An 18348-nucleotide genomic window follows, 5' to 3' on the forward strand; every position below is an offset into this window, starting at 1 on the left:
TTGCACATGACTAAATCCCGTCATCTCTGGGGACTGGGGTTGGGTTTTTTTCCAGTTTTCTTTCCTCTTTCCTGCTCGAGCGGCGTTGACAGTTACAGAAGAAACGATGACGCTCGAATCATCAGAAGAGTTCGGAGGCGACGGAGACGATGCACGGCAGCGTAAATCTGCCTTTCTTATAAAAACACCTGCAGCCTTTAACACTCTCCCTGCTTTCAAACCTCCGTCTTCAGCACACACACTCTCAAACACACACATGCAGGTCGGTCGTGCCGCCACGCCGCCATCGGTTTTGCAGTCTGTAATGAGACAGCGCGCGGAGCCAAGATGGCTGCTGCCGTGTCATTAGCAGTGGAAATGTGGTCGGTTATTAGAGATGGAATATCGGTGTGCGCTCCGGTGACTTCATACGAGGCTGTTAGCTGATCCGGCATGCAGGAAACAGCCAAGACGTGAAACCAGGACACGACGGTTCTCTGTGACCTCACCAGGATCTGAAAAAGCTCAGAGACTCTGACAGGAGTGCAGGCGTCGCTCACGCTGAGCCTCCAGATGATCCAGTGAGGCTGCAGGTAAAGCCCGACAGCTTCTGTGGTGAGGCGGACATCACCGCCTAACCACAGCGAGCTCTCTGCTTCAAATCCAGCTGCAGAGGTTTTCTGAACGCCATCCTCTCCGGTCTCTGTCCACAGCTTGGTGGAGCTGGGAGGAAAAAAGTAGTCTGCTCAGATTTCACTGCCGCATAACTGTGGAAACGCCGCCGAGCTCGCACAGAGACTTGATCAGCCAGCAGAGCACGGTTTGCGGTCTGGGAGGCATTAGGCTAACATCAGACAGCTGCTGTGCTTGTTAGCAGCGCTCAGTACCTGCTGACACCGGTGTGATGGCGTGGAACATCCTCCAGGACGTGGATGAACTCCCCGTCTGTCAGTGCAGCTCTTAGAAAAAGACACAGATGATGAGGAAGAGCGGGATGCACAGGATGTAGCTTCCAGGTGTGGAAGAGCCATAATTCTGCATTCTCTTTAAAGACCACCTACGAGAAAAACGTCCTCATAAATTATGAGCTTTTATTAATTGATTATACTCTGATTGACTGATGATAAGTTGTGGGCACTGACAGCTGGAAACAGCTGATTTGTTGATGTGTATCTTTGAAGTCTGCTGCCTCGGGTGCACGCGTAGCTTTCTGCAGACAAGTCCCTGCAGTCGCTCCTATAAATAATTACAGGTGTGGTGATGAAAGTTTTGTCCAGCAAATGGGAAATTAAGTGTGTGTCTGTGTGTTTGTGTGTGTAAGGAGTAAATCCAGGAAAACGTGTGACTTTGCAACCAACAAGGAAGTACTAAAACTGAACTTCCTCTAATGGGCAGTTGAGGCTCCAGCGGTGAGTCAGACCCCACAGACTGGCATGTTACAGAGTCCAACTTTACAGCAGAAATAAACATGTTTACAGCCTGATACAAAAATAATTCCCACTTCATAAAATCGACATTAGCTGTAGCTGCTAGCTGTCTGCTAGGCTTCACCTCAGCGACGTCCGGCCTGTGTTTGTGCTGTTGGAGCCTTTTTAATGACATCATCTGATCAATAATTTGACGACTGTGAGGTTAATTTAGTAACAATTTAACCGTGACGTGTGAGCTCCAGTCTCTGTGAAATTCTCTGATTGTATTTGGGTGTTGCTGATTAGCATGCGCCTAGCTATGCGTTAGCTTGTATTAGCTGCTAGCATGTTTCTAAATTCTATCACTTCTGGCTCCAGAAACAACAGTGCAACTAAAACCAGGAGTGACCAGGGACACAGATGACTGTTAATAAACGACAGATTTTTCTGGATTTGGACTTTGTTGAAAATTTACAGCAAGAATAAAGAAAATAAGTTTTAAGACTTTGAATCACAAATATGATTATTTCTGCAACGTGTTAACATGTCTGAGTCTGTGGGGACAGAGTCACTGCTGGCTGTTGTAGGTTTTGGGCTCACATTCTTCATGCTAATATTTCATAGGCAGAAGTTTGTGCAGCAGTGGAGACAGTGCTAAATGCTACAGGGTCGCTTTTATTCGGCCTGTGTCGAGAGCACAGATTTTAAAACTGGAGACATCGATCGATTCACCGTGCTCAGCTGTAACTTTCTTCAGACTGAGCACCAAACCGGCAACATCCAGGTGTAAAATAAGACATCCAGGTGTGTGCAGTCAGCCCGCCCTACTGTGTGAAACTGAATCATAAAACACGTTTTCACTTCCTGTTTGTGTTCGAACCGTCAGGGCTGCTGAAAGGACCCCGAGTGTCAGAGTTTAGAGCCGTCGTCCTTTTCCTTTTGTTTGCCGATGACCTCCTGACCTCTGCTGCTTGCGTGCACACACACACACACACAGTCTGGAGGGTAATTGTTGGGAGGAAAGTGAGTTGTGGAATGTCTGAGTTTGGAATAACAGTGACAGGACGGTGCCAGCCGACCAGCTCTGTTTACCCCCACTGTGTGTGTGTGTCTATATATTTTTAGTGTTCACACTTTCTTACATCTGCTTCTGTTTTTCAGACAGCATTCCAGTGTGTGTGTGTGTATCCTCGGGTTGTGTTTGTCCAGTATAAATCTCTGCCTGGTCCTTCAGAGGGAACAGATGTGGTAACAAACGTCTGTTTCTTCTACATCACCAATAATTTAACAACAACGAGTACATTTTTAGGGAAATTCACAAACTTTCCAGCAGCCGTGGATTTAAATTAAATATAAACCCACCACATATTTACTGCATCTGTCATCATAACCCAGTCACACGATATTCAGGAACACTTCATGAAGACTGTCATTTCTAAGCTAATATTAGCTTCTGTTGCACATTTCAAAGTATTTCAGATCAACACCTGCAGTCTTTCTTCTGTCCAGCAGGGGGCGACTCCTCTGGTTGTTTGGAAGTCAATGAAGTAATTAGCCCACGGGTGGGCAATCTCAGTCCACGAGGGCCAGTGTCCCTGCAGGTTTTAGTGTCCTCGAACCATCACAGCTGATTTAAATGGCTAAATTAGCTCGTCAACATGTCCTGAAGTCCTCCAGAGGCCTGGTAATGAACTAATCATGTGATTCAGGTGTGTTGACCCAGGGTGAGATCTAAAACCTGCAGGACACCGGCCCTCGTGGACTGAGATTGCCCACCCCTGAATTAGCCCATGGTTTACCTGACCTATGACCTCTGTAAACACTTTACTGATGAGTTTGTGGTCTCCATCGGCAGTGCCAAACCAGTCACTGTATATGACACAATGTTTATAGATTATGTTTTAGTTCTGCATGCTTTAGAGCAGGCGTATTAAAGATGAGGCCCAGGGGCCAGAATCGGTCCCACCGTGACACCAGTCCGGTCTGCTGGATGACTTTTAAAACACGAGCTATAGACACGAGATATAATCTCTCCAGCGTGTCCCGAGTCTGCCCTGGGCCTCCTCCCAGTGGGGCATGCCCGGAACACCTCACTCCTTGTCAGATGCCTGAACCAGCTCAACGGGCTCCTTTCGATGTGGAGGAGCAGCGGCTCTACTCTGAGCCCCGGATGGTCAAACTCCTCATCGCTTATTTCTAAGGGAGAGGCCAGCCCCCCTTCAAAAGAAGCTCTTGGTCACTACCCAGAGCTCGTGACCATTGGTGGGGTAGGGATGGAGAAAGACCTTTAAATTGAGATCTTCACCACGACAGACCGGTACAGCGTCTGCATCGGCAGCACCATCCGACTGTCGACCCCCCCACTCCTGAACAATAATGCAAACCTTAGGTTTCAAACAGGTGAGTTATAGTAAAAATTAAAAAGTTTGTGTGAACTTGTTTATTTGTGCTGAAAAGTATTAACATGTGAGTCTGCAGAGACGGACTCACCGCTGCCCCTGCTGGACGTCAGAGGAACTGCAGCCTTTGGTGCTTGTAGTGGCTGCAGGGCAGAATGATGCTGATGGTTTGACTCAGCCCTTTAAAACTCAAGCGCTGCTCTGCGTGCGGCTTTCAACAGAAAAACATGCACAAGCACAAAAATATTTACATATTGATTTTCGTTGATTTTAATGACTTGCATTCAGTGATTAGTATAAAATCTCTCACTAAACTAAGTCCTCAGGAATGAATCCCAGAGTCACCCGAGGATGTTTATTCCCGCAGCTGTAATCGTTATGAATCGCCGCTCAGACGTCTGAAAAATGACACAAAGTGCTTCCATATGAGGCCTGCATGTGTCACATGAGTGTGTGTGTAACGCACATCTGAGAGCTGATTCACTCTCTGTGCAGTTTTACAGGGAAAACACCTGGAGGCTCATTTCCACCACCTCCAGCGTCCAATGAGCTGCTCCTCAGTCACATCCTGCCCCTGACAAGCTGCCCTGCAGGGGGGAACAGGGCCGGCCTCGCTGCTCTCATCGCCCTGCCTGAAGATGAGGCGATTTACACCTATGGTTACCACGGTGACCGCCTGTAGACTGTCTGACTGACAGACACAAACACAATTACAAAACAGTTCATGTTTTCCACGCGTGAGCTGGGCTCAGGTGAAGCTTGTGTCATCAACATCTGCACATCTGGATCGTTCACGATGTTGTGGCAAAAGGGATTTCCAGTGTTTCCATGTGTGTTGTTCATGTCTTTGTTGGTGTAGACTGCAGTCAGCAGGAGTTATGAACTATGGAAAATCCAGAAATGACCTGAGCTGCTCTTTTACCCACTCGTCTGTGGTAAACTTGTGATTTTTCTCATGATTATGTGAAAGTCTTTTGTTTCCGAGCACACGCACACACAGGTCGTGTGTAAATGTTCAGCTGAATGTGTTGTTGCATTTGTCACGTCTGTGTGGACGCTGCGTGACTCTCAGTGTTTCCTCACCAAAGAAGGAACTGAGTCTTTCTGTGCTTTCGTGTCGTGTTCGGAGCATTTTATGGATCTTTTTGTGTCTCTGCTGTCCTTTTATGCCTCTGTGGTACTTTTACGTCTCACTTTAAATACTTGTTTTGTGTGTGTGTGTAGTAATGTGTGTCTCATGTGGATAGTTTTGTGTCGTTCTGTAGTCATTTTCAGTCACTCTGCATGTTTCACGCTCCTTTGGGACCATTTCTTGTCTCCTTTGCTCATTTTTATGGTTTTGCACCTTCTTTTGTTTCATTTGGGAGCTTTTTCTGCTGTTTATTGTCATTTTTTGTCCCTTCGTGGTCTTTCTGTAGGACATCTGTCATAAATCGTGCTATCAGTCATACTTTTGCACACCTTTTTGCAGAATAACCTCTGAACTCTGCTGTGAAGCAGCTCAGGGGTAACTGGAAGCTCGCTTTCTTTCCAAATGTCACCATCAAAGAATTTCTGGTCCAAACGGGTAAATCTCTGGGATTAGAGGCACATTCCAGACTGAAGCTGCTTCTTAGAAAGAGTTTTGTTCTGCTGTAAACAGCTGGACGCTCTCTCTCTCTCCCATGGTTTTCGGACCTCCCTCTCTCCCTCCCTGCCTCCCCCTCTCTCTCCTCCTCCTCGGTCCAGCAGCAGTTGGGGTCGAGCTGACTGCGCGCCGCCCGGAGCTCATCTCCAAACTAGCGGATCGCACCTCTCACCTCCCGTGGCCTGCGCTGTGACCTGTGAAGTGGACGCGGGGATCGGTCCCGGCCGGACATATGCTGGATTGTGTCTTTGATTTTTTTTCGCTTTTTGGTGTGTAAAACTTGGCCAAGTAGGTCAGTGAGGCTCCGGAGCGCCGCCAGCATTGCCGTTAAACCGTGTTGGGAAACTCGCTTTGACTGTGCTTGAAGGAGGAGGTGGAGGAAGCTGCTGGAGGCTGGCAGATCCAATGCGTCCGGAGCGGCCGTGTAAGCAGCAGGAACACCGGAGAAAGACCGACCGAGGGAGGGAGGGACGAGCGGAGCTCAGCGGGGTCTCACCGGCTGCTGGACCTTCATGCCTCCGAGGTACCCTCACGCTGTTTCTTTGCTTTGCAGCAAGCAGAGGTTATTTTACAAAATAAAAGACGCCTGTTCGTAATTTAACACAATAAAAGCGCCAGTCATTCCAGCGCGTGCCCAGGTCCAGTGCCAGACTCTCGTAAAGTCTGTGCGCGTGCCCGAATCACGGTGAAGTACAGCTGTGTTACACGCACCATATTAAACTATGACCCTGTTTATTATGATGATAAAAATACCAGTAATTACTTTAATTAATATCCGTATCATTTCATACTCATTTGTTTAAATGTAATTAGCAATCGATAATCATTAAACAGCTGATTGATGATTAATTACGCTAATCAACTTTACAACATTTCATCTGGACCAAAAAACCAAAGAAAATCTAGATCTGATGACGTGAATATGAAATGATCCCACTGCTGCTCCCGGAGGATGAACCTTTAGATGAGGTGACCTCTGACCTCTGCTTTAAAGAGACAAACAAACAAACAGCTGCACCGGCCAGCGCTTCAGTGTTAATGCTTGTAATTTGCGCGGCGGCCTGTAGAGGGCAGCAGGAGGACTCTTGGCTCTCAGTGCGCAGTTTAACCCTTTAAACTTTCTGCTGCCGCTGCATCTGTTCACAGGCCGCCTGTCTGAGCTTGTGTTACTCTGCATGTCGAAGGAACAAGTGTTTCAATCTGATCTGCCGTCTCGTCTCTCAAACGCTCATATGAAAAACAAACTTCATGGTTTGTCTCTGATACGTGAAGCTCGCTGAGGTCTGAGCTGCAGGTTGTCATCAGTCCTGTTCAGGCTGATAAGCATTTTACCTGTTACTGAGTCAACACACAGCGAGCTGTAGTTTATTATGCTGTAAAGCTTCACATCTGAATCACTCCACTGCAGAAAATAGACCCACAGATTTGAAACACCTCCATGTTTGGCATATTAGTGAGTTCACTATAGTGTTGTTTAGTTACTGGCAAGCTCCTTGCTCTTATTTTGAAAGTACAGGAAAGAGGGCCACACTGTAGAGTCAGCTGATTATAATGCTCCATTACTGTCAGCAGAAGTGGTTAGTGGTCATGTGACCCCTGAAATCAGACTCAAGCTCGCTGTTTTTTGTCTGAAGAGTGCGAGACGCACACTTTTATATAAATGAATTTAATGTCAGGTTCTCTGACTCTTCATCACATCGCACACAATCAGTGAAATCTGCTCTCACCATCAGTGTGTGTGTGTGTGTGTGTGTGTGTGTGTGTGTGTGTGAGTGTGTGTGTGTGTGTGTAAGCTGAATCCGTGGGGATTACATCTCTGAATATCAGCCAACAAGGCCCTTCGATTACTGCCTTAGAAAAACCCTAATGGAATTATAATTGTGTGTGTTAGTGTGTGTGTTAGTGTGTGTGTTAGTGTGTGTGTTAGTGTGTGTGTTAGTGTGTGTGTTAGTGTGTGTGTTAGTGTGTGTGTTGGCAGGCAGATGACAGCTCCTGAGCATCGATCTTACTAATAGGCCTCTTTGTCAAGAAACAAACACACACGCGCTTTCTGAACCGGCCTCACAGACCTCTCATTGGTTTATTTATATTTGTGTGTGTGTGTGTGTGTGTGTGTGTGTGTGTGTGTATACCATGTCTACATATCTTTGTGGGGACCAAAAATTGTCATGCTACTATACTTGTGGGGACCAACAGTCACATATGGGGACAAAGTGCCCGTCCCCACGAGTTTGAAGACATGTTTGAGACTCAAAATGTGGTCTTAGTGTCAGGGTCACAGTTAGGTTATGGTTAGGTTATGGTTAGCATTCATTGATGGTTAAGGTTAGCAGCTTGGGAAAGCATTATGCCAAGCAGATGTCCTCACTAAGACATTAAAAGAAGTAAGTGTGTGTGTGTGTGTGTGGTTGACAGGTTGACTTGAGGTCATCTGAGGTGACCGTGGACAAACTGCAAAGTCAATGAGACTCAACTTTTCTTCATGAATACATTTGATTGGTCTGTGTGCTTGTTTTTGTTCTGGCTCCGCCTCCTTCACCGACGATATTTGAATGCTGATGACATCGTGTCGAGGTGTTACGTGGTCTTGGAGGTGAAGACATGTCTGGAGTCACATCATGGGCCTGCAGTGTGTCCTACAGAAGAAGCCTGGATCTGTGATGGAGCCACAAACACCTTAAACTGACTCATTAACGATATTATTAATTATTTCATGACAGTTGTTATCAAATCAGAATCAGAATCAGAATGGGTTTATTGCCAGATGTTGAGGTTTACAACATTAGGAAATTGCTGCGGTGCTTCAGTGCAGACAATAAGAATTAAAGTGCTATGTAGAAAGAAAGATATGTGCATGAGATATACATGAGATATATACATGAGAATAAGAATTATGAGTGCTACGTAGAAAGATATATACATGAGTGCAGGTGGTGATCAGTGCCAGACATGAAATGATGCAGTGACACAGCGTAGGGTCATGTGTTAGTGGCGGGGACAGTCATGTGGTTATTGTTCATGTGTCCAACAGCAGAGGGGAAGAAACTGTTCTTGTGGCGAGAGGTTCTGGTGCGAATGGACCGGAGCCTCCTGCCTGAGGGGAGCAGGTCAAACAGATTGTGTCCAGGGTGAGAAGGGTCAGCTGAGATCCGAGCTGCACGCCGCAGTGTCCTGGAGGTGTACAGGTCCTGCAGAGATGGGAGTCTGCAGCCAATCACCTTCTCAGCAGAGCGCACAACACGCTGCAGTCTCTGTTTGTCCCTGATAGTGGCTCCAGCGTACCACACGGTGATGGAGGAGGTGAGGATGGACTCGATGATTGCAGTGTAGAACTGCATCATCGTCCGTGTTGGCAGGTTGAATTTCTTCAGCTGCCTCAGGAAGTACATCCTCTGCTGGGCTTTCTTGATGACGGAGGTGATGGTGGGCTCCCACTTCAGGTCCTGGGTGATGGTGGTACCCAGGAAGCGGAATGAGTCCACAGAGGTGATGGGGGTGTCAGTCAGGATGATGGGGGGGAGTGGGGCTGTGTGCTTCCTGAAGTCCACAATAATCTCCACTGTCTTCTGGGCATTCAGCACCAGGTTGTTGTGGCTGCACCAGGACACCAGACGTTCAACCTCCCTCCTGTAGGCAGACTCATCCCCGTCCGAGATGAGCCCAATAACGGTGGTGTCATCTGCAAACTTGATTAGCTTGACAGACTGGTGGGTGGAGGTGCAGCAGTTGGTGTACAGGGAGAAGAGCAGAGGAGAAAGAACACAGCCCTGAGGGGAGCCGGTGCTGATGGTCCGGGAGTCCGAGACATTCTTTCCCAGCCTCACGTGCTGCTTCCTGTCCGTCAGGAAGTCAGTGATCCACCGGCAGATGGGATCAGGCACATTCATCTGGGAAAGCTTGTCTCGGAGATGGTCTGGAAGGATGGTGTTGAAGGCAGAGCTGAAGTCCACAAACAGGATCCTGGCGTAGGTTCCTGGGGAGTCCAGATGCTGCAGGATGAAGTGTAGGGCCATGTTGATGGCGTCATCTACAGACCTGTTGGCTCTATATGCAAACTGCAGGGGGTCCAGGAGGGGGGCCGTGAGGGTCCTGAGATGGGAGAGAACTAGGCGCTCAAAAGACTTCCTGACCACAGATGTCAGAGCCACGGGTCTGTAGTCATTTAGTCCAGTGATCCTAGGTTTCTTGGGGACAGGGATTATGGTGGAGGACTTGAAGCAGGCAGGCACATGACATGCCTGCAGTGAGGAGTTGAAAATGCCAGAAAACACTGGGGCCAGCTCGTTTGCACAGTGTCTGAGGGTGGCAGGAGACACGCCGTCTGGGCCGGGAGTTTTCTGAGCATTCAGGTTCTTAAACTGCTTCCTCACATCTGCTTCATGAATATGAAGAGTTGTGGGGTGAGGAGGGGGGTGTTGTAGGTGAACGGTTTGAAGGTGGTGATGGCTCTGTGGAGGGGGGAGAGGTGGGGGAATTAGTGTCCAAAGTGTCTCTATTGTTGGGGCCGTTGGAGGTGTGAAGGCTGCCTGATGGCTCGTCTAAACGGCAGTAGAAGTCGTTAAGGGTGTTGGCCAAGAGCAAGTCATCAGTGGAGTGGGGGGTTTTAGGCTTGTAGTTTGTGATATTCCTAAAACCTTTCCACACAGAGGCCGAGTCATTCTCTGAGATCTGCTGCTGCATCTTCTCAGAGTGCTGATGTTTAGCAATGTCCACTTCTTTAGTGAACCTGTACTTGGCCTCTCTGTAGCAGTCCCTATCTCCGCTTCTGAACGCCTTTCTCTTTTCCAGCCACAGCTTTTTGAGTTTAGGGGTAAACCAGGGTTTGTCATTGTTATAACTCACCCTGGTGCGTGATGGCACAATGCTGTCCTCACAGAAGTGGATATAGGAGGTGACAGTGTCCGTAAACTCGTCCAAGCTGTTAGAAGCAGCCTTCATTGTGTCCCAGTCTGTAGACTCCAAACACGTGCGAAGCTCCTCCACAGCCTCGTTGCTCCACAGTTTTTTAGTCCTCACGACAGGTTTGGAGAGCTTCAGCCTCTGTCTGTACGCGGGGATTAGGTGGATCATGACGTGGTCAGAAAGTCCGAGTGAAGCGCGGGGCACCGCGCGATAGGCCCCGCTGATCGTGCTGTAGCAGTGGTCCAATGTCCTCTCCTCTCTGGTCAGGCATTTAATATACTGCTTGTATTTCGGAAGCTCATGGCTCAGATTGGCTTTGTTAAAGTCCCCAAGAGCAATGATGAGAGAGTCCGGGAATGTCCGCTCCGTGTGGAGAATCTGCTCCGCGAGTGCGCACTGAGCTGCCTGCGCATCTGCGTCTGGCGGGATGTAAACAGCGGCCAGGATGAATGAAGCAAACTCCCGCGGAGAATAAAACGGTTTGCAGTGAATAAAAAGATATTCCAGAGAGGGAGAGCAGTGCTGAGCAATCACTGTCACATCTGTGCACCAGCCACTATTGATGTAGAAGCAGACACCTCCACCTTTGGACTTACCGGAGAGAGCGGCCTGCCGGTCCGCGCGCAGCAGATGAAAGCCCTCCAGCTTGAGCGCGCAGTCCGGGATGTTCTCACTGAGCCACGACTCCGTAAAACATAAGACACAGGAGGAGGCAAAGTGTCTGTTCATGCTTCTCATCAGGGCCAGTTCGTCTATCTTAAACGTGAGCGATGTAAGCAGCTGCTTCTCCGGTGAGTCTGTCGTCATAGATGTGGATCTTGGTCTGCAGCTGCTGGTCTTTCTTCTTGGTCCAGCAGCACATGAACCAGTTCTCCACCTGCTGCAGGATCCCTGCGGTCCACAGAGGATCTCCTGTCACACTGCAGTCCAAAATGCTGGAGCTGGACGCTGTCTCTCTCTGGAGCAGCAGCTGAAACCGGCTCAGAGAGCCAGCTACTGGGGGTTAGCTGGTTACCTACAGTGGTGCTTTCACAGGACGCAGCTGACAGAAGCTACAGCAGAATGCAGCGCTGTGTTATTATCACTCATATATGGTGTTTAATGTTTACATGCTGTCGGCTGTGTGGAGCACATGTTCTCCACATGTCTGCGTGGGTTCTGTCTGCGCTCTCCAGCTTCCTCCCACTGTCCAAACACATGCACGTTTGGCTAACTGGACGCCGGCGTCTGTTGGTAGCATCAGTTTAAGGCTCTGAAAAACCAAAATCAGGCTGCTTTGCATCAAGCAACATGGTTCATTGTCTCTGGGTCGTTCTTTTATGTCTGCCCATCAGTTGTGCGAGGATCTGTGGTGCATTGAACTTCTAGAGACTTGCTACTGAACAAATTCGAAGGTTGTGGGTCTGAATCCCACCAGAGTCAATATTTAAAGATCCATCAACCCCCTCCAGTGTCCCTTTTTCACCTAATCCAGCTAGACGCACGTCTGCGCTCTACATTAAGTCAGAAGTTAGAAACCAGATAGCCGAGGTTCTTTACTCTTTGTGACGCTGCTGTCACTTAACAAAAAGCACACGGTCCTTCTAATTTAACCAAACTTGCTGATGTTTGTAACCTAAAATCTGCAGCCTGCATGTTCACGTTTCCAACATCGGGATCAAGTCGCTCTAAATTACTCCTGGTTGATTTTTTAAGGAGGTGTGAATTGTCTCTGCTTTTCTATCGTTTTCAAAGCTGCAGTCTTGAGTATCCTGAGCACTCAGATTCAAGTTGAAGGTTTCCTGCATCAGCCACAGTGAACTTTAACCCATACAACCCTGAGCTGGTTATACAGGTGAAAGAAAGGCAGCAGCAACAGAGGGCGGCACCGAAAAACACAAAGAACCATTGACTTCACAGGCGAGCAGAAATCAAACGCACCCCAACCATCTCAGCTATTTGGAAGCAGTTTTAATATTGAGCCCGTGCAGTGTAATTATGGGATGTGGTTGAATGGTTTCCCTGGTGACCGGTGTTTGTCGTTTATAATAATTAGTCCGACGATTTAGCATCGTCTGAGGTTAGACAGAGGCTCTACTGTGACATACAGCAGTGTGTGTGTGTGTGAGGCTCCGGCGGCAGATGTATACCGCAGTGTTTCCAGCCTCAGAACAACACAGTAAACAACATAAACAAAATACAAAGCACACATACATGTACATGCAAGCACACGGATGAGAAATCGGACGACTCGAGCGTTAGTGTGTCCATTACACAAAAAGGTATAACGCACAACCTTGTTGTGTTATGGTCACAGACTAATAAGCTGGTGAACATGTGTGTGTCCAGATTTGGCCCAAAGGACGATCTTGCAGTTTTCAATTATTCACTGAAAAGATGAACGCCGCTGATCTCAGCACAGCAGAGCCAGTGTCCATGGAAAACAGATGGGAAGTCAGAATATTTCACACTCAGACAAGTTTGGATCATAAAGACATAGATGCTGCTATTCAGTTACAGTTACAGTAATCCTAATTTACATTTACGAAGCCAGTAGATCCAGTCATGAAACTCTCGCACCAATCAACCAGCCGTGCAGCCAGAACGGTCAGCCTTTCTGAGCCGGCTGCACTGAGACGCTTCCAGTCTGTTCTTTGCTTCATATCCACTTTAAGCACAAACTCGCATTAAGAGTCTTTAAAGTCATTTTGTATTTGCTGACTTCACTGCCGAATAGAAACAAAGCTCTAATGTGTTCATTGTGTAAACCAGGTGTGCTGGAGGCGCGTGAATCACCAGCAGTGCTGTAAAACACACTGTCTCTGTCATTCTGTTTCATGCCAACACACACACACACACACACACACACACACACACACACAGGCTCACGTCTGATATTAGTCACACAAACATGCACAAACACATGTGGGGGGTTTCCACTCACACACAGAGTCTCTCCTGGATGCTTCAGGCGTCCACTGACAGTCACACTCTGTGTCCACAGCACAGCCATGTGTGGTGTGTTTTCAGTATTTAAAGCTGGACTGAAGTTATTCACGTCATGTTACATTTATGTGTGCATGCACATGAAACTCTGAAACTTCCCTCAGAAGTCTTCCAGCTGACTGGTTTGTGCGTCTGTGAAGTTTCAAATGTGCGTTTGTGCGTCTGGCAGGTCCAGCGGAGGTTAACCGCACAACTCAGAGGCCATAGAAGCAAGGTCTCCACGGCTATACATGTGCCGGGGCTAGGTAGTCACCAGCACCCCAACCGTACAATGGTACGGTCTCTAAACAGACGCAGGGGGGCAGCCTGCCCGCCTGTAATGTCTGTCTGTGTGCAGAGCTGGGATGCTTGCCAGTGTTTGAGCGCCTTCCCTGGATCATCAGTGAAGCACGTGAAGCTCAGTGACGATGTCCTCACACATGAACTCGGGTTGGAAACCTGTTGTTTTTGATGTGGAGCCTTTCTGGGTTTGGTGCTCGGAGTCAGCTGTAAGTGTTTCTGTCTTTGGGATCAGATCAACAAGCTTTACAGAAGAGCCACAAACATCATATTTGTTTTAGCACCAAAACACATAAGCCAACCCTGAACTCAGGTGGGACTCGAACCCACAACCTTGAATGCCCTCTCCTATGAACGTGTAGAAGTCCAACGCCATGCCCGTTGCACCACAGAGCCATACTGGTGCTGCAGATGAGCTCTCAGTGCAGTCCTTCCTCTGGGAATCTGCTGAAAAGCTGTACAGTAATAACGGTACATTTATGTGTGGTGTTCCCTGAAATCTGTTTAAATATTCTCATAGCTAACCACGGGACCAGCAAGCTCTGCTTCCCAGCGCAGAGCAACAGCTGCAGATCTTTATCACCTACTGGGGAAAGCTGGCTGTTTTCATGCATGCTGGGAGAATCCGGTCGGGATAGTTTCAACAGGAAAGGTGTGCTTCAGACACCTCCTCAGTACTGAAGGAGAGAGCGCTGTCCGGAGAGCACTCAGGAGGCACAGGTGACCTAAGCAGGCAAATATGTGTGCTATTCTCACAGGCAGTTAGCGCTGGGAGCTGGCAGGTCGGAGGCTGTTTAATGTCCCATCAGACGGCGTCGGGCATGCAGCTCCTCCAGGCCATGTTTAGAAATGTGTGACTGACTTAATTAAGGTGAAAGCAGCACGTCCTGCGTCATCTTTAAGCCAAGCTGCCGTGTGAAAGCTGCTCTATCAGTTCAAGATGGAAAGTCACGCATCAGGTCGCGACCGTGCTCGTTTTTCTCGACTTGTTTGGACGAATTGATCCGACTGAAACTTCAGAAACCTTTCTCAGCCAACGAGCCAGCGTTTGTTTGGTACACCAACGCAGCTGCAGTGACAGTCAGCGGTCAGACAGATGTTAGTCTGCTGTCCTTTTGCATGGCGCTGTGACATCACCTGTGACCGACGGATCTGTATTTTACGATTTTGACTGAACTTTGTTTCCAGCGTGTTTCAGGACCAACTCTGTTAGGTCGGTTATTTACTGCTGGTTTTCTCAGGTCAGGTCAAATTCCAGAAATGAGCCCTTGAAAAAGATGTTTCCATCCCTTAAACAGGCCGGGACAGACCTGGAACAAACTCAAGTCAAACACTAACGTCCAGATTTAGCAGTGTGCAAACAGACTGAGGTCAGAGGTCACACTTTCTCTCCCTGCTCTGAGTCAGACTTTACGTCCCCCTCTGGAGAAATTTCACTGAAGGAATTTCTGCTCCATTCTTCTTCTCTTACATCAGCCAGCTCACATCTATTGTCCTGACAGGCAGCGCTATCCCGGGCGGTTTCATCCTGTGCCAGCGCGATGGCAGGTCAGGCTGATTTACTGAGGCTGCATTTTACCAGCACGAGAAACGTTCCACACGCTGAACGCAGACAATCCGAAGGTGTTTGGAGCACAAAGCCTCCTTTGTAGGTTTCTACTGTTTGGTAAAAAAAAGAAAAACCCTGCTAAATTGTGTTGGTTTAAAATGGAGCACTGTAACAAAAAATAATTTCCCCCAGGGATCAATAAAGTATTCTGATTCTGATTCTGATTAAATACCGACTCCAGTGGGACTCAAACCCACAACCTGCGTGCCCTAGAGCTGCACGGAGTCGGCACCACCTCTCTGGTTCATGTGTGGAGAGAGGCTGAAGACCAAAACCTGGACCTCACTGAGCCCTGACCATAAACTGCAGACGTGTGGTGCAGGTGAGCCGGGACGGCTTTACACATCGCTGCTGCACAAACCGAAAACTGACTCCAAGCTGGTATCAACTGTGAGACCTCATTCATCTTCTCTTCTGCACCTTTGCAGGACAGGTTAGAACAGGGGTGTCAAACATAAGGCCTGGGGGCCAGAGTCAGTCCACTGCATGAAAAATGTGAAGGAGGGCGAGATACAGACAGGCACCTATGGGCAATTTAGAGTTTCCAGCTAAGCTAGAGAAGATGCAAACTCCACACAGACCCCGGCCTGATGGTGGAGTCAAACTCACCACCTTCGTGCTGCGAGGTTACAGTGCTAACCGTATTAGCAGAACAACATCGTGCCATTCACACCTGATGGCGGCCCAGGCGTGCACTAATTTGGATGGCATACGCAGCGCTCGCATGTTGCAGGTCTTCATTCTGCTGCATCAGCAAATCTTCTTTGTCTGTTTGCAGTAAACGTTAAAATCGTGTGCTTTGATGAAAGGTTGGATGCTTTTCCTCTCGGCCTCTTTTTGATTTTCTCTTTGAACATTTTAAATAAACTATCAACAAACATCAGCACGTACGAGTCGCAGAGCTGTGTGGGAGACGGCACTGACGGTGCGACGTCGAGTGAAGCTGCCTGTCCGTGTCCTTAAACGCACCACGGCAAACATCTGTACTGCCTGCGCCAAACAACTGTCAGTCACGCCTCTGTGTGTCAGTGTGTGTTTCTGTGGAGCTGGTTGATGCTATGAGCACAAAGGAAACAGCAGGACAACAGTGTTATTGTGTGCTCGATGTCAGTCGCAGCGAGGCCACACACGGAGTGTCGTCCTGCACTGTGCGATGATGTGACTGTGTTTGTGAATCTGGGCAGGAGTAACCTTGGCTGGTGACCACAGAGGGAAGCGGTGTCAGACTGCGGCGTGTCGTGTTTAGAGGATGAGGAGGCCTCCCCACATGTACACGCAGCAGAGGCCGTGAATAAAACACAGACACAGTGTGTGGACTACTGTTTGAAGCCTTGGGTTTGTCACCATCTCGGTTTATTTAGAGACAGAAGCGGCCATGTTTGCAAAGCCAAACTATCGTCTCTTTGTACGCTGGAAGAAACTTTTAGGCCACAGGCAAAGCAGCTCGAGCTTTATGAGCGAAACCACAGAGACGGGGTCAAGTGGAGAAGAAACCCGGGCAGCAGCTGAGAGCGTTCACTCAGTGCTGCGCCTCTGATTGGCTGACAGGATGTTGTGCAATCTGGGAGAAGCCTGGCTGCTGACTTGGTCTCCAGAAGGAAGTTGCAGCCAGTGGATAACAAGACTGTCAGAAGCTAATAAAACCAACGTTGTCTCCTTGTGCTTGTTCGTGCACTCTGTGCCAGACGTCTTCCCGTACCTGTGATGTCACCGTTAACCATCACTGTTAAAAACACACAAACGCTCTGTGCTGACTGCTGCAGTGTGATGTCAGACCCACCGCGCTGTCGGCCGATTTAGCGTCTGGAGGCAAATCTCCTTCAGGTGTGGGCAGCAGATACCCGGGTTCAGCTGCTCACAGCTAAAAACCACATGAATCCACGTCAGACTGGAGCTGGTAGTCATGTGACGCTTCCACGTGGCCTGCACACCTGCATGCAGACTACCTGCTCAGACCTGATTGGTCAGTAACGCTCAGACTACAAACAGAAACTGTTTCATTTCTATAGATTTGACACATTTATGCAAAAATTAGTGCATAAATTTCACTGTAATATGATCCATCAGTCATAGGGTAGCCCCTCCCACCCCTGCTTCATCACGCTTTCTGACCGTCATCATGTGACTAGTGACTGCGACCACAAAGCCATCGGGGAAGTGATTCCTGAGCTCAGAGATCAGGTGAGCAGCAGGCACATGCAAACAGAAGAGTCGCCCCCTGCTGGGCACCACAAAGAATGCAGCTTCAGCGGTCAGCCGATCGATAAATGTGTTCGTTCCTCCAGAGTTTCCTTTTGTGCGATCCAGCGCATTAACTGCATCGTTGCCTCCGCACGGAGCCGTCTGAGCCCCACCCATCTCCTCCCCCCCACCTCTGCGTGATGCTAATGTTAAACGAGGACAGTCTGAACGTTTTATCAAACACCCTCCAAGTTTCAAGTGTTTTCCACACATTATCATCCGCATTAGACTCACCGTAGTGAATAAGTGACCAATGAAATGTTTATCTATGATACTTATTGATCAGGCAGCTGTGACTTGCACCCGCCTGCCTCACAGATCTGTGACCAATCAAACCAATAGATCAAAAACACGCCTGATTGGTTCCTGCTGAGCTTGAACGAAAACAGTTCAACCCCCAAATCACTGCTGCCAGTCTCAGTCTCATCACCACGACAACAACGCTCCACTGTGGCGAAGGACAACGCGCGCACACACACACACACACACACACACACACACACACAGAGAGAGAGAAGGCGCCTGTGTGTCTCTGCTTCTCACAGCACTACTGGAAGTTTATATGCACTGTCAGTGTGATTGTTTAGCTTGGACCACTGTGTGTGTGTGTGTGTGTGTGTGTGTGTGTGTGTGTGTGTGTGTGTGTGTGTGTGTGTGTTTTTCATGGTTGTGTGTGAAGTGTACCCGCTGCTCTGACAGTGGTAATGAATGGTCACAACTCCATGTGCGTGTTCTGCCTGCATGGCTTTTCTTCCACCACCTCCTTAAACACAATAGGTGTGTGTGTGTGTGTGTGTGTGTGTCCGTGCGTGCGTGCGTGCGTGCGTGCGTGCGTGCGTGTGTGTGTGTGTGGGTCAGAAGCAGGGCAGCAGCCGTTGGTTGTGTGTCTCTGAGGTTGGTTTTCGTCCATCTTTGTAG

At 48.5% G+C, this 18348-nt stretch overlaps 1 protein-coding gene across 1 annotated transcript in view; it reads left to right on the forward strand.

Moving 5' to 3' along the window:
* The first annotated feature begins 466 nt into the window (after positions 1 to 466).
* The window catches only part of plekhg2 (pleckstrin homology domain containing, family G (with RhoGef domain) member 2), a 73353-nt gene continuing 55471 nt past the window's right edge, over positions 467 to 18348 (forward strand). Inside the window, exons 1-2 of the mRNA XM_086262542.1 lie at positions 467 to 572; positions 5519 to 5937. The gene's annotated coding sequence lies outside the window, so the exon portion shown is untranslated. The remainder of the gene's footprint in view (positions 573 to 5518; positions 5938 to 18348) is intronic.

The sequence above is a fragment of the Aulonocara sp. 'chitande type north' Nkhata Bay genome, linkage group LG14 (genome assembly GCF_057382095.1).
Source record: "Aulonocara sp. 'chitande type north' Nkhata Bay isolate Kocher_YH1m ecotype deep benthic linkage group LG14, A_spYH_male_GT1.1, whole genome shotgun sequence".
NCBI classification, from domain to species: domain Eukaryota; kingdom Metazoa; phylum Chordata; class Actinopteri; order Cichliformes; family Cichlidae; genus Aulonocara; species Aulonocara sp. 'chitande type north' Nkhata Bay.